Raw genomic sequence first — 8,695 nt, forward strand, 5'->3', positions numbered from 1 at the left:
AACATCTGGAGTACTACACCAGGATTGCATTGAATAAGTTGGGAAGTTTTACCATAGGATGAAAAGAAAGACTCTTGTTGCTATTGCTTCCTTTTCTATTAAGGACTAAAAGTTATGGTTGTTTTGTAATTTATGATGGTGGAATTTGTGTTTATTCTTGTTGACCTTGTATAATTTAATAATAGAAGCTGGTTTTCACGGTGGGTTATGTAACTTTGATTTTTTTGCCCACCTGAGGATTGGCAACCCTACGTGATAAGCAGAGGAAGAGAAACACAACATGGCTGAAAGTGGACACAGGGACACACTGAGGACACAACATCCAGAATTTATAATGGAGGGAGCACCTGAGGGCTAACCTAATTCTCAGTAAAATTGCACTAATACCTAATTACTCTAAATCTAAGATAATTTTATCAGGAAAACCTTTAATGCTCATAATAATAACTAGTAACTATGAAGTTTGTTTCAAACACTAAATCAGGAGTTCCCACTGTGGTGCCTGTGGGCACCATGCTGCTTGCCACCACTTTCTTGGCTTTCGTCATGAATTTTTAGAAGGTGGGCAGGGCTAAGTAGGGCTTTTGCCCAGCAAGGCTTCCGACTGGCTACTGGAGATCTGATTGGTTTTGCAGATTCAGAAGCAAGTGCTGCCACAGCTCAAGGATCTTCATTGAATGTGAAGGTAAGCTTTGTGTTGCAAGGAAGTATTTTTAGACAATGTGTTCATTTTAAAAGGCATCATTTTAAACAGAGCTTCAGCCTGAAATATTGAAGAGTTATTATTTGATTTATTCATGACCTCACTCCATGACACCTGGTTGGTGCTGCCTCCTGCAGCAGCCATTTTGTAGTTGCACCCATGATCCTGTGTGCCAGAATTCCAATGGTGCCTGCTGACTTAAAAAGGTTGGGAAACCTTGCCTTGTTTTGTAATTTATGATGGTGGAATTTGTGTTTATTTTTGTTGACCTTGTATAATTTAATAATAGAAGCTGGTTTACATGGTGGGTCATGTACCTTTGATTTTTTTGTCCTTTTGCTGTGTTACTCTCTGTGTGTTGTATAATCCTCAGGTGGGGGCAGGGGATCCCCTAGTTTAGAGGCCCTCCCCCTGCTTCAGGGTTATCAAAAAGGAGAAGGGAGGGAAATGTCCACTGCGCACTAGTCTTCATACGGTACTATGGAGAATCGATCCACAGGTCTCCGGGGGGGGGTGTGTGTGTGTCTATTTTTTGAGGTAGAGGCACCAAATTTTTATTATAGCATCTGGTGCCACTCCTCAAAAACCCTCCAAAGTTTCAAAAAGATTGCACCAGAGGGTCGAAAACGATTGCACCAGAGGGTTCTATGAGTCCCAAAAGAAGGTGCCCCTATCCTCCATTATTTCAAAGGAAGGGAAGGCATTTAAAAGAAATGTGGTCCCTTTAAAAGTGATGGCCAGAACTCCCTTCAGAGTTCAATCATGCTTGCCACAGCCTTGTTCCTGGCTCCACCCCAAAAGTCTCCAGTACCCAGATATTTCCTAAGTCAGACCTGGCAACCCTATATGTGCTTGGTATTATCCTGCAATTGACTGGTAGATTATTTGTACTCATGTCTTCCAACCTGCCTTATATATTCATATATTGTTTCTTTTCTGTTTTTTTCACTGTTGGTTTTGTAGATTTATTTGTATTGTGCACAGAAGTTGTATGGTTTATATATATATTATATGGCATTTATACATATTTGTACTTAAAACATATGTTTGTATGTAGTAAGTCATACCTTGACTTACTAATAAACAAATATGATTGAATAATATATATGAGAGAAATGTTGCAAGGACAGAGTAAATGACATTGAATTGAAGGATCAATTCACAAGAAACAAAATCAAAATGGGAATTTTACAGGGCATAAAAATGGTGGTGGTAAGTCAGAAATCATCTCCCTTGTGATCCAAAGTGTGTAACCAAGTAAGCATCTAGTTAGTGATGTTGGGCTGTGGACAGCTACAGTTTCCAGTTAGCTGCAGCTTTGCATGTCAAGATTAGATTCACTGCACTGACTAATGCAAAAGGATTCAAATGTGAACTTATCCAGGTCATTCAGAGGGTGTTTAAAAGAGGATAAAATTACACTGTACATAAATGCTTTGTGTTAAATGCAAGCTTGAGTTCTGTTTTACTTTTTAAAGGGTTCTTATTCCATAAGTGCTGCTGGAGATAAATAATTAAAGCTATAAAGAAAAGCCTTGGTGTATCAACAAAAGATGAGTGGAAACTCTTTTCTCTGTTCATTGAATATTGTGTTTTGTTCTTTTAGACGGGCATGTTATTCCAGAGAAGCTTAACAATGAAAAAAACCCCGCACTCAATTAAAAGATCAAAACATATTACATTCAGTGCACATCCACATAACCTGTACATTGCATGGCTGGTTGTTTATTTTCCATGCAGATGAAATATTGTATAAACCGAGGCCTGTATTGACTCTCCAAACAATAGCACAATGCAAAAGCCAGGCTTAAATCTGTAACGCATAATATAGAAATAATATATGTGACTTAATTTGTTTAAACTTTATTTTTAGGAGCTGACATTGCAATTCTTTGTAGAGTTACACTCTGTTAGGCCTATTAAAATTAATGGGTTTAGACTGGTGTAACTGTGAGTAGGATTGCAGTTATCAGCTATAAATTAGGAAAACTCTGGTTTGAAACTGGCTTCTGAAATCTTAACTATAATTATACCCTTTTAACTCAATTGATGTCAGTGGGCATGAAAAGATATACCTGGGTTTAGGATAGCTCTGTTAGTGTCCTTATGCATGTTACTCTATTTCAGCCTCAGCCACAGCCTCAGTCATCAACACACAGATAATAAAAATATGATGGTTTTAGAGACCTAGTTAATAGAAAAGTTGGCCATGATAACTATAGTCACAAGATCAACCAGGCAAGAAAGATAATGGAAATGATTAGATGGATAATGAGTTCTAGCTGTTATGTATCAAAGTGATTGTAGCATCTGACTACCCCCTAACCATGCTATTGTCCTCTGTTCATTGTTTTTATAAAGGGCAAACTTTTCTTCTAAAATCCTATAATTGGGCCTATGCTGTTGAACCAATTCAAGATCTCTGAAAGACTCCATAAACATAAGTAAATGTTACTTTGGGTTTCTAACTGAATATTTCTCTTACAGAATATCCATATGCTTTTCCTCTTTTAGCTGTTTCAACTAGATCAATGCAATATCACAGTGGCCTCATACAGGTTTGCAGTGTGTTCACCCAAATGGGGATTTTGTGTTTTTAAGAATTCCACATTGTTGAGATATTCACTGAGCACAATTAAATCCTAGCACTGATCCAACTAGAACCCTGGGCACTGGAGGCATAGGCTAAGAACTGCTTACTCAGAAAAAATATCATTATTTCCTTTGAGAAGTTTCCAGGTTGAAAGTTTCACATGCAGTGCTTTTTGATTTGAACATACTATAATGACACTGAAGTATTTTTACAAGCACAGTGGTTTCTGCTGATACAATGTGTGATTCTTCTGTTTTATTATATACTGTTATTGCTTGATTGACTAATACATTGCTTTACACTTATAAAAAGCATAAATATGCTGTGGATATGGAACAATAAGAGATTTAAAGTGCTTTGGTGATTTAATATAGATGATATGCAAAAGTCTTGTGGTATCTTAAAGTCTAACAAAATTTTATCCCACCATAAGCTTTCATGGACAAAAACACAGCTTTTCAGACGCTGAAATTTTTTGCAAAAGACTAATATGGGTGGAAGTGGGAAGTGCTGTCATGCTGTAGATTACTTATGGCAACCACATAGGGCAAAAGATATATTCAAGGCAAAGATGAACAGAAGTAGTTTGACATTGCCTGCTTCTGTGTCCCAACCCTGGCCTTTCTTGGTGGTGATAAGATGGTATGCTGTTGCTTATTTCTGGAAGTACTTCCATGTAGTGCGCCCTCTGTATCCATGTCTGGATTCCTGAAAAGCACCCTCCTGATTACAGACCACCCAACCCCGCTTAGCCAGAATCTCATGAGACTGGGCTAACCTAGGCTATGGACATAGTCAGAATTTTTTGGTTGGCAGGACATTGGGAAATCCTGTGCAGCAGGGGAACAGGAGAGCGGAGCACTGGAGGGAGAGAGAGCCTGCTGGCAGGCAAAGAAAATAAGGGTGTTTCCTTACCTGCTGGCTGTACTTGCTCACCTCAGCCACTATAGGAGGAGAGTTAGCCAGCCGGTTCAGTTAATACTCAGCAAGTATGCAAAAGTATGCTACAGTAGTGAGCAGGCAAGGCATACTTGCAGAGTATTAAACACATCAGCTGGCTCTCCATCTCCCCAGCCTGGTGGCAGGGCAGTGAGTGGATGAGGCAGGCAGGCCTTGTTGGACTCATGTGATCCAGACCAGGTCACATGACTGCAGTGAGGCCTACCTGCCCCATCCAGACTGGGCAGGAGGGAGAGTCAGCAAGTTTATGCGATTAATACTCAGTGAATATGCACTCTGCGCTACATTAGTGGTAGATCTCGCCTACCTGCTATTGTAGCCCAGAACACATACTCCCTGAGTATTAATTACACTGGCCAGCTGGCTCTTCTCCTGTAGCAGCTGGCAGATAAGGGCAGGAACAGCGGGAATTGTGGGGCGTGGGCCATCAGTGATGGGGCACACACCCCTGCATGCCCATCATGGCTATGTGCCTGTAATTAATGAAAGATTTTGTGATTTCCAATGTCTAACTTTATTTTCCATTATCTCAGGTTCACTGTCTTGAAGATTTCCATCTCTCATTTAAGCCATTAGTAATGGAGGACATTCAGTACCAGACATGATTAATCCTGACAGCACTGTTTAAAACAGAACATATTCTCATACAGCTGAATGTAGCAAAAGAACGGCAAAAAATCAGCAAAATCCAGCGTAAACGCCAACACAAAGCAAAACACTGATACAGAAAAACAGTCATTGTCCAAAAAAGAATGGAATGAATCCAGCACATCTTGAGATAAATCTGTTTCTCAGGGGTCATATAGAAATTCTGTGAGGACATTCCAAATCCCAATCAGACATCATCAACTACAACATCTTATGTTTGTCTGTTTCAGTGTCTTAATGGATCCCCCCCTCAAACTTTCAGTTTTGTTGTTGTTCAGTCGCACAGTCGAGTCTGACTCTTTGTGACCCCATGGACAAAGTCACGCTAGGCCCTCCTGTCTTCCACCATCCTCTGAAGTCTGCTCAAATTCATCTTAAGTTACATCAGTAATACTGTCTAGCCATCTCATCTTTTGCCGTCCCCTTCTTCTTTTGCCTTCTGTCTTTCCCAGCATCAGGATCTTCTCCAGTGAGTGCTCCCTTCTCATTTGGCGGCCAAAGTATTTGAGCTTCAGCTTCAGCATCTGACCTTCCAGGGAACAGTCAGGGCTGATTTCCCTTAGGACTGACTGATTTGATCTTCTTGCAGTCCAAGGGACCCTCAAGAGTCTTCTCCAGCATCACAGCTCAAAAGCATCTATTCTTCTGCGCTCGGCCTTCCTAATGGTCCAACTCGCACAGCCATACAATTACTACTGGGAATACCATCGCTTTGACTATAAGGACTTTTGTTGGCAGGGTGATGCATCTACTTTTTATTATACTGTCCAGGTTCACCATAGCTGTCCTTCCAAGGAGCAGACGTCTTTTAATTTCATGGCTGTAGACACCAACTGCAGTGTTCTTGGATCCTAGAAATGTGAAGTCTGTCACTACTTCCATGTCTTCCCCTTCTATTTGCCAAGGTGTGATGGGGCCGGATGCCATGATCTTAGTTTTTTTGATGTTGAGTTTCAAGCCTACTTTTGCGCTCTCCTCTATTACCCTCAACAAGGTTATTTAGGTCCTCCTCACTTTCTGCCATTAGAGTGGTGTCATCTGCATATCTGACGTTGTTGATGTTTTTCCTGGCAATCTTAATTGTGCTTCATCCAGGCCAGCATTCCACATGATGTAGGATCTTTAACATGACCTTGCTGGCATGTGTAATGAGTGCAATGGTGTGATAGTTTGAACATTTCTTGGCATTACCCTTCTTTGGGATTGAAATATAAACTGACCTTTTCCAATCCTGTGGCAACTGTTGGGTTTTCCAAATTTGCTGACATAATGTGTGCATCACTTTAACAGCATCGTCTTTTAGGACTCTGAGTAGCTCAAGTGGGATACCGTCATCTCCGCTCGCTTTGTTGTTATTAATGCTTTCTAAGGCCCATTTGACTTCACACTCCAGGATGTCTGGCTCGAGGTCAGCAATTTCACCATCATGGTTGTCAAGGACACTGAGATCCTTCTTGTATAATTTTTCTGTGTATTCTTGCAACCTCTTCCTAATCTGTTCTGCATCTGTTAGATCCTTACCATTTTTGTTCTTTATCATGGCCATCTTTGCATGAAACGTTCCCTTGATTTCTCCAATTTTTTTGAAGAGATCTCTTGTTCTTCCCGTTCTATTATTTTCCTCTATTGCTTTCCATTGTTCCTTCAGAAAGGCCTCCTTATCTTTCCTTGCTTTTCTCTGGAAATCTGCATTCAGTTGATTGAATCTTTCCTTTCACCTTTGCCTTTTGTTTTCCTTCTTTCCTCAGCTGTTTGTAAAGCCTCATCAGACAGCCACTTTGCTTTCTTGCATTTCTTTTTCTTTGGCATGGTGCTGATTGCTGCCTTCTGTACAATGTCACGAACCTCCGTCCATGGTTCTTCAGGCACTCTATCAACTCTAGTTCCTTAAACCTATTCTTCACCTCCACTGTATATTCATAAGGGATGTGATCAAGGTCAAATCCAATGGCCTAATGGCTTCCCCAATTTTCTTCAGTTTAAGCCTGAATTTTGCAATGAGTAGCTCACGATCTGAGCCGCAGTCAGCTCCAGGTCTTGTTTTTGCTGACTGTAAGGAGCTTCTCCATCTTTGACTGCAGAGAATATAATCAATCTGATTTCTGTGTTGCCCATCAGGTGATGTCCATGTGTAGAATCACCTTTTAGGTTGGAAGAGGGTGTTTGCTGTGACCAGCTTGTTCTCTTGACAAAACTCTATTAACCTTTTACCAGCTTCCATTTGTTCTCCAAGGCCAAACTTGTCAGTTGTTCTGGTCACCTTTTGACTTCCTACATTGGCATTCCAGTCCCCTATGATGAGGAGGACATCTTTTTTTTGTGTGTTAATTCTAGGTGTTTTAGATCTTCATAGAAATGGTCCACTTCAGCCTCTTCTGCACCAGTGGTTGGGGCATAGACTTGGATTACTGTGATATCGAATGGTTTGCCTTGGATATGAACTGAGATCATTCTGTCATTTTTGAGATTGTATCCCATTACTGCCTTCTTCACTCTCTTGTTAACTATAAAGGTCACACCATTTCTTCTACAGAACTCTTACCCACAGTAATAGATGTCATGATCCTCGGAGTGAAATTCACCCATTCCTGTCCATTTTAGTTCACTGATTCCCAAGATGTCGATGTTCAGTCTTGCCATCTCTTGTTTGACTACATCCAGCTTACCTTGGTTCATAGATCTTACATTCCACGTTCCAATGCAGTATTGTTCTTTGCAGCATCAGACTGTTCTTTCACCATCAGACACATCCACAACTGAGCGTCCTTTCGGCTTTGGCCCAGCCGCTTCATTTTTTCTGTGGTTACTTGTACTAGCCTTCCGCTCTTCCCCAGTAGCATATTGGGCACCTTCCAACCTGAGGGGTTCATCTTCCAGTGCCATATCTTTTAGCCTTTTGTTACTGTCCATGGGGTTTTCAAACTTTCAATTAGCAAGTAGCAAACAAGTCCACAAACATAAATACAAGTGTTTGCTGCATTGCTCTCCCAGAAGTATTCTAAGATGTTCCAGATTTACAATTTTCTTAAGGTTTCTTTACAAAACCAACCAGGCACTTGAAAAGCCTGTGTATAGTAGCCAGTGATGGAAGGGGGCAACTATGGATTTGGCTTTTAGTTTATGTTGGACTGAAATTCTGGGAGTGGCTGTGGAATACAATGACCTTGTCAAAGGATGAAAATCATTCATGGAATCCTTTTAAAGTGCAACCACAGACAAAGCTTGTTGAAAACGGAGGAAAATACTATTCTCTAAAGGCAGCCATGCAGAGGAAACATTCTCTGGCTTGATGCTTTTTTCCAGTGGAAATATACAGCAGCAAAACAGCTTAAAAAATCTCATGCAAATTACCATCAGCAAGCAACAACTATATCTAGAGATGAGCTGGTCAGAGCCTGTTCTCCAGATGGTTAATTCCTCAGAGAGAATTACTGGAAATTGCCTCCTTCAGAAACTAGTGGGAGAACATTTCAATCTTTTAGGGAATTTGGTTGTTAATCTAAATTTTCAATTCCCCTTCAAAACTACAAATGGAGAATCTAGTGTGAAATGCTGGATTTCATACAATTACATTTTACTCTGTACTTTACCTATAAAACAGAATTCAGTATACTTAAAGTTGCTGCTTTTCTTGAATGTTATGTTGTATTCACACTTTCTTTCTACCAAATATTTAATACAGTTTGGATGTCTCCCTGCAACAGTAGGATGCACTTCAAAATCTAATTTCAGCAAGTTTTTTTCTTTCCTAACTTTAATTTCTAACATATTTTTGCAAAATGGCTCTGCAA

Source organism: Heteronotia binoei, chromosome 1 (genome assembly GCF_032191835.1).
Source record: "Heteronotia binoei isolate CCM8104 ecotype False Entrance Well chromosome 1, APGP_CSIRO_Hbin_v1, whole genome shotgun sequence".
NCBI classification, from domain to species: domain Eukaryota; kingdom Metazoa; phylum Chordata; class Lepidosauria; order Squamata; family Gekkonidae; genus Heteronotia; species Heteronotia binoei.